Genomic DNA, 12,505 nt, shown 5'->3' with positions numbered 1-12,505 from the left:
AATGGCAAAGGCTGGGGAAGCAGGCCACACCAAACGCATGCAGAAGACCTGCTACAACTCTTCTTACATGGAGCCTACCCAGCTTGTGTGCGAATCAAACAGGGCATAGCACCTCCATGTGCCAGGCATTGTTCTAAGCTGATTTCATGGATCACTCCTTTAGGTTTTGCAAGTGGACTATAAGGCAGGTACCATTATCATCCCCATTTACAGATGAGAAAATTGGAGCGTGGAAGAGTGAGCTAACTTCAAGACTCTAGGAGCCAGGAGTCAGGGGCCAGTAAGCCATGAGAGGAGGCGCTCTCCACCACTCCACTGTACTGCCTCTCACTGCCATTCCTGAACTCTAACGCCAAAAAGCTGTTCTGCATCCTGACCGATTAGACTCTCCCTTCAACTAACTGCCATTCTTGGTCCTGTGCCGCCTGGCCCCTGGTCACCAAGTCTCGGTCTGCACCTTTTCCTCCCCAAACCCATCTTCTCTAGGTGGAATCTCTCAGTCACTGCATTTGGTAATTGACAGGCTTCCAAACCCTCTTCCTTAGTTCATCACGTCCTCTTGATGTGTAGCTCCTAACACTCCCTGGAAGTAAGATGAAGCCCAAGTGTTAAAATGACATGTCCTACTGCTTATGGTCCACTAGGATTCCCAGGCAGACCAGCTGCCACTGCCCAAACATCGAATCAGGCCTTCCTGTGCTTATGGAAATAGAAGGGGGCCTCTTCACACCCACCCCTTCCAAAGGTTATCCTGTTGTTCCTGACCTGTCATTAGAGCTCTTGGACAGTTTTCTAAGCCCTATTCTGTTCTCTAAGGTGCAAACAATTCCTTATATCATCTGTAAACCTGAAGAGCGTGTTTTCTACCTCTTTTCCTAAGTCAGTCAGGGGCTTTCCTCAAGCAGCCATCTGTCTATTAACCTTTGGATAAAGCAGCTTACTTTAGTAAGCAAGTTTTTAAAAAAAGTTTTACAAGTATGATACAAACGACTGTAGAGAATAAGATGAAGCAGAAAAAATCTGAAATAAAAAAAAAAAAAAAAAAAAAAAAAAAAAAATCTGAAATCCAATGCCTGGCACTCTCCTTTCTATCCGGGAGTGCGAAGATAGTGACTGGGCTACAGTGGAGAGAGCATTAGTGTTGAATTATATGATAGGTACGCCCCAGCTCTGTCTTCACTATGCTGTGTACCCCTGGGCAACCTGCTACCCTCTCTGTGGCTCAGGCTTTCTATCTGTGAGATGGGACTAATAACCATGTGCCTTCCTTAATGGCAGTGGTAATGCTCAGATGAGGGAGCAAATGTAAAAGACTTGTTTTATATACACCAAAGTGTTACCTCTTAGGGGTCATTTCTATTTCTTTTTTTATTGCTTATCTGATTTTTTTTCTTTTTTCTGGGGCAGGGTCTCACTCTGTCACCCAGGTTGGAGTGCAGTGGCATGATCTCGGCTCACTGGAACCACCACCTCCTGGGTTCAAGATATTCTCTCACCTCAGCCTCCCAGGTAGCTGGGACTACAGGTACGCACCAGCACGCCTGCTAACTTTTGTATTTTTAGTAGAGATGGGGTTTTGCCATGTTGGCGAGTTTGGTCTCGAACTCCTGACCTCAGGTGATCTGCCCTCCTCAGCCTCCCAAAGTGCTGAGATTACAGGCATAAGCTACCATGCCTGGCTGCTTATCTGATTTTTCTACATTTTCTAAAATGAACATGTGCTGTGTTAGTAAGCAAGTTTTTAAAAAAAAGGTTTCACAAGCATGATACAAACAATTGTAGAGAATAAGATGAAGCAGAAAAAGCTGAAGAAGCCTACCTCAAGATCCATATCTTGGAATCCTCTGCAGATGCCCAAGAGCAGCAGCTGGCACAGACGTGTGCCATGGCAGGATGGCCGTGACACACAGCCGAAGAAAATAGTGAGTGGCTGAGCTGTGCATCCAAGACACACCCATTTTGTTTAAGACACCAAGGCAGAGCTACACACACTTGCCCCACAACCTAAACTACTGGGAGGGAAAACAGTCTAAGAACAGGAGGGAAGGGAGGATAAGGGGGACTGGTGGGGAGATAAATACCTTCATTCATGTTTGTAGTTTAATTTTTTTTTTTTTTTTTTTTTTGAGATGGAGTTTCACTCTTGTTGCCCAGTCTGGAGTGTAATGGTGTGATCTCGGCTCACCGCAACCTCCACCTCGCGGGTTCAAGCGATTCTCCTGCCTCAGCCTCCAGAGCAGTTGGGATTACAGGCATGTGCCACCACCCCTGGCTAATTTTTTGTATTTTTAGTAGAGACGGGGTTTCTCCAAGTTGGTCAGGCTGGTCTCGAACTCCCAACCTCAGGCGATCCACCCACCTCAGCCTTCCAAAGTGTTGGAATTACAGGAACAAGCCACCAATCCCGGCCTAAATTGTTTTTAAAACAAGCATCAACATCTTTTGTAATAAAGCAGAGGAGAAGAGTCAGGAGTCTTGCAAATGGATCTCCCTTGAGTAAAGGCAGCGCGGAGCCCCAGGCACACACTGACACCAGGAAAGGAGAAAAGCTCTCCTGCTGCCGAATCTCAAAGAAATGTTTACTCTTGTTCTCAGTCCTCCTTTTCCTTGCCAAGTGCATGCCTAGCTGGTTGCTTTCTAAGGTTTCATATAAGGGCCCACTTAACAAATATTTGAGAAGCATCAAGTCCCCAAGAAAGGAAAGGAAGAACCAGAGTGAAAGGACAGATAAAACAAGAAGATTCAAATCTCAGGGAGCCCAGAAAGACTTTTTAAGCATCAAAGCACCCTAGAGATTCAGAAAATTGGCCCATGCTGTCACCTCCCAATTCTCACATAATTCTGACAGCAGCTTCTGGATTTTATACCTGCTTTACAGCTCCCTCTCAGAAAGAACATGGGTCAAAACTGCAATCTCACTCCTCAGGACTCAGTCTAGGAGGAGGGGTGTGCGAGGTAAGATGGGGAAATGCCAGAACCGGAGTGATTTATGGATGACACTTGGGGAATTCATTTAGAGTATGTAAGGTCTCACATGTCAGGTCATGTCAGGTTTCTAACCAGCCTGGATCTCAGCCTCATTCAGCAGGAGAGAGAAGGGGCTCTCTTGAAAGAATCAGGTGAAGCACTGCCACTGTTCACTGAGCAAGCATTATAAGCAGTGATTGTTAGTCTGTCTATAAACCCTGTTTCCTTCTGGGGCTCTCCCTCCCAAGGTGCCCCTCCCTCTGCTCCTGCCCACTTGGCTGCCAGAGCCCTGGGGGTCTCTCCAAGATGCAGGGTTGAAGGTTGCAATAAGCCAGGGGAATAAGAACTCCCCAGAGCTCCCCCCAGGGCCCATACAGCACAGCCTATGCCTCACCAAGCCACTGGCCCTGGCCCGGAATTTGGCCGCCTTCCTGGAGCCCTGTGAGGATGAATAATGCAAGGAGAAGCAACTGGAACTTAAGAGGGCTGATCCTCAGGGTCTCTCAGTTCTACAGCAACAGGACAACACAACCTTAACAAGGAGTACCATTTTCTGCTTCAGCCAGAGCCACTGTTTTTCCCAAAACGGCTGCTCTGGGGAAGGACACCAGGGTAACATGAGGAACAGATACTGGGTCTTTCTACTTACCAAGTGCTCAGGTGCTACTGGCCCTGGGGATGGCTGCTAACTGGGAAGATGAAAGGTAAGTGGGCTGCTGGTGGGTCACCAGAGCAGAAGTCCGCTAAGAACCATTCTAGGGTGCTCCAGAATCGCTGTCACAGCCCTCCTTTCTCGTGCCTCCTCAAGAACCTCCACCCAAATCCTAGGGCGTCCCGAGCAAGTAGGCGGTGTCTCCCCACCCACAATGACCTGCTTGGCAAGGCTTGGCACACCTTTCCCCCATTAATGCTTCCTGTCTCCCTCTCTCCCCCCAGGAACCCAGGCAGGCTGAGGCAATACTTTCCTTCATCTGTCTGGACTGCGCTTAGAATTCCTGTGCCAATCTGGGGATCCCAGGCACCAACCCTAAAATGGGCTAGTGCCAGGTATGTGCAGCTTGTACTTCCCGGTCTGGGCAGGCGGAGGCTCTAACAATGCCAGCAGCTCACCTCTGTAATACAGCATGGAAGCATTTATTTCAAGGGTGGCTGGGGAACGTGCAACAGCCCGCCTCCCAGCTTGCAGGACAGCCTGCCACATGCAGGGGAGGAACCAGTTTGCTTTGGGCAAACTGCTTCACTTCTCTGAGCCACCCTTGAACTAAATGCTTCCATGCTGTGTTACAGAGGTGAGCTGCTGGCACCATTCCAGCCTCCCTTGAACTAAATGCTTCCATGCTGTGTTACAGAGGTGAGCTACTGGCACCATTCTGCCCAGACCTGGAAGTACAGGCTACATGTACCTGGCACTGGCACTGGCCCATGTTACGGTTGATAGCTGGGATCCCCAAATTGGCCCAGGAATTCCAAGCGTAGCCCAGATGGATGAAGGAAGGCACCTTTTTCTTCCCTCTCACCAGTCAGGGCCTATAAGGCTTGGTGCTCTTCTGCTTTGTTCTGAGCACTACTTCCGAGTACTCAGTGCCACAGTAATAACGACCTGCCACCTCACAAAGGAGGCAGCTTGGCATATGGACAAGGGCAGGGCTAGGATTCAAACCCAAGCAAAAATGGGTTTGAATCCTAGCTCTGCCATGCATTAGCTGAGTAGCTTTGGGCAAACTGCTTCCCTACTCTGAGTGTCTATTTCCGTATATATACAGTCTCACATAGCTCAGAGATAACTTGGCTATGGTCACAGGGAGAGATGGCTATGGAGCTTGGTCCCAGGCCCTGGCATATCAGCCTCCAGAGCTCGTCTGACTATACTAGGATGTTTCTTAACCACAGCTACATGTGACAGAGAAACAGTGGTCTCTTTTCCTAAATGGCTGTCAGCAATTCCCAAAGTCAGTGAAAAGTTCCTTCCGAAGTTCACTAGTTTAATACAAAAGTAGCCTTCACAGATGCCAACTTAACCAGGTGAATCAAGTTAGCATCACCTTTACTAGGGCCAGCTGGCACCACCATGCCTCCTGATGTACATAACAGGAAGCACACATCATCTATGTGTGTTCCCGCCAACAACATAAACCCAAGTCTAATCACAAGGAAACGATCCAACAAATATGGAATGTGGATTATCTATGACATGACATTAGGCAAATGTACCAAACTGTTAGCAACTGGCGAATCTTGGTGAAGGAAGTACAGAATTTCATTGTATTATTAACTTTTCTCTAGTTTTAACCTTTAAGAGTAACTTTTTTTTTTGAGAAGGAGTTTTGCTCTTGTTGCCTAGGCTGGAGTGCAATGGCACGATTTTGGCTCACCGCAACCTCCACCTCCCGGGTTCAAGTGATTCTCCTGCCTCAACCTCCCAAGTAGCTGGGATCACAGGCGTGTGCCACCATACCTGGCTAATTTTTGTAATTTTAGTAGAGACAGCGTTTCACCATGTTGATCAGGCTGGATGGTCTGGAATGCCTGACCTTGAAATTGGTAAATCAAAGCGCTGGGATTACAGGTGTGAGCTACTGCGCCCTGCCTCTTCCACATTTTCTATTATCAAATGTCTATATCAGGTAGAGACCATTTTTACATTCTAACAAAATGTATACAATCATCACAATATATTTGTCCATAATAACAACAAACTAGGCATTTATTTTATTTTAATTATTTAAATTTTTGAGATGGGGGCCTTGCTTTGTCACCCAGACTGGAGTGTGGTGGTGCTATCAAAGTTCTCTGCAGCCTGGAACTCCTGGGTTCCAGGGATCCTCCTGCCTCAGCCTCCTGAGTGACTGGGACTGCAGGCACATGCCACCATGCTGGCTAATTTTTCTGATTTGTAGTAGAGACAAAATCTTTCTCTGTTATCAGGGTGGTCTCAAACTCCTGAGCTCAAGCCATCCTCTTGCCTTGGCCTCCCAAAGTGCTGGGATTACAGGTGTGTGCCACTGTGCCCAACCAAACCACCAAAACACACATTTAATGTTTTATCTTTTCTTTTTTTAACAGAAACACCTCTGAAATTTTATCACAGAAAAGTAATTTCATTTATTATTATGATCACTCCTTATTTAAAAACTCATAAAGGACTGGGCGCAGTGGCTCTTGCCTGTAATCCCAGCACTTTGGGAGGTCGAGGTGGGCAGATCACGAGGTCAGGAGATCAAGACCAGCCTGGCCAACATGGTGAAACCCCGTCTCCACTAAAAATACAAAAATTAGCCAGGCCTGGTGGAGGGCGCCTGTAATCCCAGCTACTTGGGAGGCTGAGGCAGGAGAAACACTTGAACCTGGGACGCAGATGTTGCAGTGAGCTGAGACTGCGCCATTGCACTCTAGCCTGGGCCACAAAGCAAGACTCTGTCTTAAAAAAAAAACAAACCAAACAAACAAAAAACACCTCATAAAGTGGACCAGGTGTTGTGGCTCATGTCTGTAATCCCAGCATTTTGGAAGGCCGAGGTGAGTGGATTACCTGAGGTCAGGAGTTCGAGACCATGGTAAAACCCCACCTCTAATAAAAATATAAAATCAGCTGGGCATAGTGGCGTACACCTATAATCCCAGGTACTTGGGAGACTGAGGCAGGAGACTCGCTTGAACCTGCGAGGCAGGGGTGGCAGTGAGCTGAGATCCCACCACTGCACTCCAGCCTGGGTGACAGAGCAAGACTCCATCCCAAAACAAAAACAAAACAAAACAAACCTCATCGAGTGTTAGGAAAGACACAGAATAACTTATGATTTATAACTTATGATTTTGGGAATTCCAGGGAATTTCTATTCCTCGTTCCTCAATCCTGCAAGTTAATAACTGTCGGGAATTTGGACGCACCAGCATCTTGATGGTCAGCCTTTGTCATGACCCCTGCCCCCACATGGCAACCTTCCACCTAGCTCTGGCCAGAGAGCCCTCACTCAAATAAAATATCATTTACAGAACTGTTTTAGGCACCATGTACAAAAGCACTGACCTAGACCCCTATGGGGAGAGATGACAAAAGGAGTAAAACACAGCCTGCCCTGGAAGAGGTCAGGATACAAATTGTGCGTTGGAGGCCACATAAGAGGTGGCCACTGCGGAGGAAGAAATATTCCAACTTGGGAGCAGCAGGGATGATTCTAAAGTAGGTGTTATGGCCCTTCTTCCAGCTGGGTCAAAAACTAGAGAAGACACTCCCAGGGAAGGCCAAGGTGAGTCAGGCAAGGCAGCCGAGAACGCAGGGTACATCTGGGAATGGTGCGCTATCTCCTTTGGCTGGGGCACCCCACTCTCTGACGGACAGATAAAGGGCCAGGACCTGGCTAGCCTTGAATTCCTAGTTACTAAGGTGTGTGGACTTAATTCTGAAGCCCAGGATTCTGCCCTCTGGTTCAAATGACTATAAGAGTGGAGAGGGGCAAAGAATGGCACCAGGGGCCTTCAGAAACGACACAGCTAGAGAGGGTGAGGATCTGAAATCTCATCTCTCACTCCTTTAAAACTCCACACTCTGTGCACCCTGACATTTCCAGTATACCAGGCTCTCTCTGCCTTTGGATCTCAGCATAAGACATTCCTTCCAACTGGGACACCTCACCCTCTAAACCCGACTTCACCTATCTCATCCTTCAAATCTCGGCTTAAATATCACTGCCTCAGGCCAGGCACGGTAGCTCGTGCCTGTAATCCCAGCACTTTGGGAGGCTAAGGTGGGTGGATCACGAGGTCAGGAGTTCAAGACCAGCCTGGCCATCATAGTGAAACCCCGTCTCTACCAAAAATACAAAAATTAGCTGGGCATGGTGGCACGTGTTTGTAGTCCCAGCTACTCGGGAGGCTGAGGCAGAAGAATCGCTTGAACCCGGGAGGTGGAGGTTGCCGTGAGCAGAGACTGTGCCACTGCACTCCAGCTTGGGCAACAGAGTGAGACCTCATCTAAAAAAAAAAAAAAAAATCACTGCCTCAGATAAGCCTCCCTATAATGTGCTCCTAGAGTCCCTGTTATTTCCCAGGCATAGCTCTTTGGACATTTTCTTGCTATTGCATTTTACTTCTTTATTTGGAGATGTGCTATTTATTTGCCTGCTGGATTTATAAATGGGGTATAACATACTCATGATTAGAGTATGCAGTCTGCATTTATCTTAAGTATAATAAGCTCCATGAATTCTTACATTTATATACCACCATAAAACCATCAACCAAGCCAGGTGCAGGGGCTCATAACTGCAATCCCAGCACTCTGTGAGGCCAAGGTGGGCAGATCACCTGGGGTCAGGAGTTCGAGACCAGCCTGGCCAACATGGTGAACCCCCATCTCTACTAAAAATACAAAAGTTAGCTGGGTGTGGTAGTAGGCACCTGTAGTCCCAGCTACTCAGGAGGCTGAGGCAGGAGAATCGCTTGAAGCGGGGAGGTGGAGGTTGCAGTGAGCTGAGATCACTCCATTGCAATCCAGCTGGGAGGACAACTTCATCTCAAAAAAAACCAAAACCAAAACCAAAATAAAACAATCACCCAGGTCAGGGCAGTAAACATTTCCAGAACCCCAGAAGGTTCCTTGTGCCCCTGCCCAGCCAATCCCCACCATAAGTAACTACTCTGCAATTTTTTTTTTTTTTTTTTTTTTTTAGACAGAGTCTTGTTCTGTTGCTCAGGCCAGGCTGGAATGCAGTGGTGGCCTGATCATGGCTCACTGCAGCCTCAGCCTCCTGGGCTCAAGCTGTCATCCCACCTCAGCCTCCCAAGTGCTGGGATTACAGGTGGGAGCCACTGTGCCAGGCTGTAACCACTCTTCTGAACTCTATCATCATCAACTAGTTTTGCCTGCTGTTGTGCATCCAATTTCTGCTGGTTGGAGTCAGAGCCCACAGAGGGCAGGAGACAGGCTCCTGCTGCCTTGTGGCCCTGTACAGTGCTGGGCACGGAGTAGGCATTTAGATGTCTGCTAAGTCAATGTTTAGGCCAGGGTGGTGGAAGCATGTCCAAGGACACCAACCCTCTGCCCTGTGTTTACACCTTCTGCCCATGCTACTCTCCTGCCTGAAATGCCTTCCTCTCCTTTTCCTTTGTCTTCTTCCTACCTTCTCCTCTTTTATTTATTTTTTTGAGATGGAGTCTTATTTTTTTTGAGACGGAGTCACCCAGGCTGGAATGCAGTGGTGCGATCTTGGCTCCCTGCAACCTCCGCATCCCAGGTTCAAGTGATTGTCCCACCTCAGCATCCTGAGTAGCTGGGATTACAAGTGTGTGCCACCACGCCCAGTAATTTTTATAATTTTAATAGAGACTGGGTTTTGCTATGTTGCCCAGGCTGGTCTCGAACTCCTGACCTCAAGTGATCTGCACACCTCGGCCTTCCAAAGTGCCAGGATTACAGGTGTGAGCCACTGCACCCGGCCTCCCCTCGTTTCTAAAAAAAGGTTTGGCTCAAGTTCCATCCCCTTCCCGGAAGCTCTCCCATTCCCACCCCCGTGGCATGTGCTGCCCACTAGACTCCTCTGCAGATGCTGCCTCGCATATTCTCTCTGGGTAGATATGTGTGCACATCTACAGCCTGCTCCCAATTCTGTCACAGTCTCTCAAAGGAAAGATCCTGTTTTAGTCTGCATTAAACGAGCCCCAACTCCTCTCACTTATTCCTTGTTTGCAGAGCATCCTGAGCTGCAAAAAATTTCTTCTGGTCTGTCTTCTTCACATGGCTAGAAGGATCACACTGGAAAACAGCTGTGAAGAGGTTTTGTAAGCCACAGTCCACTTAACATGTATCATATATATAACAAAAAAGCTTTTAAAAAAAAGAATGGCTGAGCACAGTGGCTCATGCCTGTAATCTCAGCATCCTGGAAGGCCGAGGTAGGTGGATCATTTGAGGTCAGGAGTTTGAAACCAGCCTGGCCAACATGGTGAAACCCCGTCTCTACCAAAGTACAAAAATGAGCCGGGCGTGGTAGTGGGTACCTGTAATTCCAGCTGCTCAGGAGGCTGAGGCAGGAGAATCGCTTTAACCTGGGAGGTGGAGGTTGCAGTGAGCAGAAATCAGGCCACTCCACTCCAGCCTGGGAGACAGAGCAAGAACAAAAAAACAAAAATAAAAAAAAAAAAAACAGAATGCAATGTATCTGTATATGCTGACGTGGAAAGATTCCCAAGATATGCTTATGTAAAGAAATCTAGGTGTCAAAGCAATTCAGTGATTTATTGTGCTCCCCAGTGCCATGGGTAAGAGCAGAAGAGGATAAAAAGCACATGCACATGAGCGTGTGCAAGGAAAAACTGTGGAAGGAAGGATGCCCAGGAAACCAATCACCTTCACCTTCATCTTCACCCCTGGGGCTGGGGCAGGAGATCCTGAGTCCAGTCAGTCCCTTTCTGTCATACAACTGGTTCTGGTCTATGTGTTATTTTGTATTAGTAAACATTTTAACATAAAAATAAACTAAAATGAGGGGCTGAACTTGTACCACCACCACGGTGCTCCCAAACTTCCCAGCATTCATCCTGAGGGTAAATCATGGGCAGACTGCTGAAACCTAGACTCTGGCCCCAGACGCCAAGCAGATGCTGCAACAGGCCTGGGGTTAGAAATCAGCACAAGTCAAAGCAGAGAGAAGAAAACAGCCCGTCAGCTCACCCCGAGCAAGCCCCGGGTCCCTGGTGAAGAGCAACAATTGATGCAACTCCACCTTTTGCTTGGCAGCCAAAGCCTGGGAGCTCAGAGCCTAGGGCCAAAGGGCGAGTAAAGGGCCCAGGGCCCTCTGTGGCCCAACACTGACCACCCTCTTGTATGACCCAAACTGATCCAGGACTGGATCAATTTTATATATTTGTCAGGAGGCTTTCCCCCACCTCATGACAAATATATAAACCAAGGTGGGGAGATGCAATCTAAGGAAAGCGCAGAAGGAACAAAGACCTCCAGGGTGCTCCTAGTCTTCACAGCACTAAGGGTCCCACACAGCCCAAGCCAGGGCTTCCTGGGACCAGAAACCACTTTGTGCTGGAGATGGTAGGAGAAAGACTGCAGCAATCTTTCTGCAAGGCCAGGTCTGTCTCTGTTTCTCACATCTATAGAGCAGCTCATTCCGAAGTCTTGATCCTGACCTGGAGGAGTTCAACTTCAGGGTTAATCAACAAACTCCCATTGCCAGGCCACCAGTGAGGCAGATTCTATTATCACTTTCCTGTCTTACGGCTGGGTGGACTCTTGGCAGGAGTCTTGACCTTGAAGTTAGTCTCGCTGATGTTATCCCTTCATCCTCAATATTCCCCAAGATCCAAATAAGCCAAGTACCAAATGAACCAAGTATTTTTTTATTTGTTTGTTTTTAAGATGGGGTCTTGCTCTGTCAGCCAGGTCAGCGTACGGTGGCATGATCACAGCTCACTGCAGCCTCGACCTCCTGTGCTCAAGTGACCCTTCCACATCAGCCTCCCAAGTAGCTGGAATTACAGGTGTGTACCGCCACACCTGGCTCACTAAAAAAAAAAAGTTGTAGAGCTGGGGCCTAGGCTGGTCTCAAGCAATCCTTCTGCCTCAGCCTCTCAAAGTTTTGGGATTAGAGGTCTGAGCCACCATGTTTGGCAACCAAGTATTATCCATCTGAGTCCTAAGTATCTCCCTAATTCATTATCATCAATTCTCTCTCTCTCTCTCTCTCTCTCTCTTTTTTTTTTTTAAGAGATGGAAATCTTGCTATATCGGCCAGGCTGGTCTCAAACTTCTGGCCTCAAGCGATCCTCCCATTTTGGCTTCCCAAAGTGCTAGGATTACAGGCGTGAGCCACCAAGCCTGGCAACTCTCATCATTTCCCATCTGAATTATTGCAACAGTCTCTAAAGAGGGTCCCTTGCTTCACTCTTTGCCCCCTTCCCTGTCTATAGCAAGACTGATCTTTCTAGATTACAAACCTGATATCTAATCCCATTTAGAAATCTTTAAAACTCCCTGCCACTGTCGGAAAAAGTCCCAACTCCTGTTGGTACAAGATCATCTTGATCCAGCCTTGCTTCCCTCTCTAGCTTGCTCTCCCACCACTCCCCCAGGTCAAAGGTACTTTGCTCTCAACACGTGCCCCAGGTCTTGGCCATTCCCTTCCAGCTGGCCTCCTTCCTCACCTGGCTAGGTCTGTTCTGCCCTTGAGGAAGACTCTCCTTTAGGAAGCAAGTCTTCCCTGCCCTGCATGGGTCAGGTAGGCTGTCTAGGCTCTGCCTCAGTTTCCCAGCTGTATGATGGGGCCACCCCCACTGCCTGACAGGCTGGTGAGAGAGCATGATGCAGAGTGTGAAGGGCCAGCCGGGCATGGTGGCTCATGCCTATAATCCCAACACTTTGGGAGGCTGAGGCGGGTGGATCACAAGGTCAGGAGATCGAGACCATCCTGACCAACATGGTGAAACCTCGTCTCTACTAAAATACAAAAATCAGCTGGGTGTGGTGGCGCATGCCTGTAGTCCCAGTTCGGGAGGCTGAAGCAGGAGAATTGCTTGAACCTGGGAAGCA

The 12,505-nt window shown here is 48.1% G+C and overlaps 1 protein-coding gene across 5 annotated transcripts in view; it reads right to left on the bottom strand.

Annotated features, from left to right (window-relative positions):
* Window positions 1–12,505, bottom strand: part of PPARD (peroxisome proliferator activated receptor delta) — an 84,551-nt gene that overhangs the window by 30,881 nt on the left and 41,165 nt on the right. The window contains exon 1 of one of the 5 annotated variants that reach the window (XM_032253513.1): window positions 3,617–4,020. The exons of 3 other annotated variants lie outside the window; for them this stretch is intronic. The gene's annotated coding sequence lies outside the window, so the exon portion shown is untranslated. Of the gene's footprint in view, window positions 1–3,616; window positions 4,021–5,561; window positions 5,583–12,505 lie in introns of those variants that run through there. One more of the 5 variants, XR_004261399.1, reaches the window with a different exon arrangement.

This window comes from Sapajus apella, unplaced genomic scaffold (genome assembly GCF_009761245.1).
Source record: "Sapajus apella isolate SASKATOON/1434 unplaced genomic scaffold, GSC_monkey_1.0 scaffold83, whole genome shotgun sequence".
Taxonomy (NCBI): domain Eukaryota; kingdom Metazoa; phylum Chordata; class Mammalia; order Primates; family Cebidae; genus Sapajus; species Sapajus apella.
The sequence above is the reverse complement of the archived record's forward strand: the minus strand, read 5'-3'. Positions and strand labels throughout refer to the sequence as shown.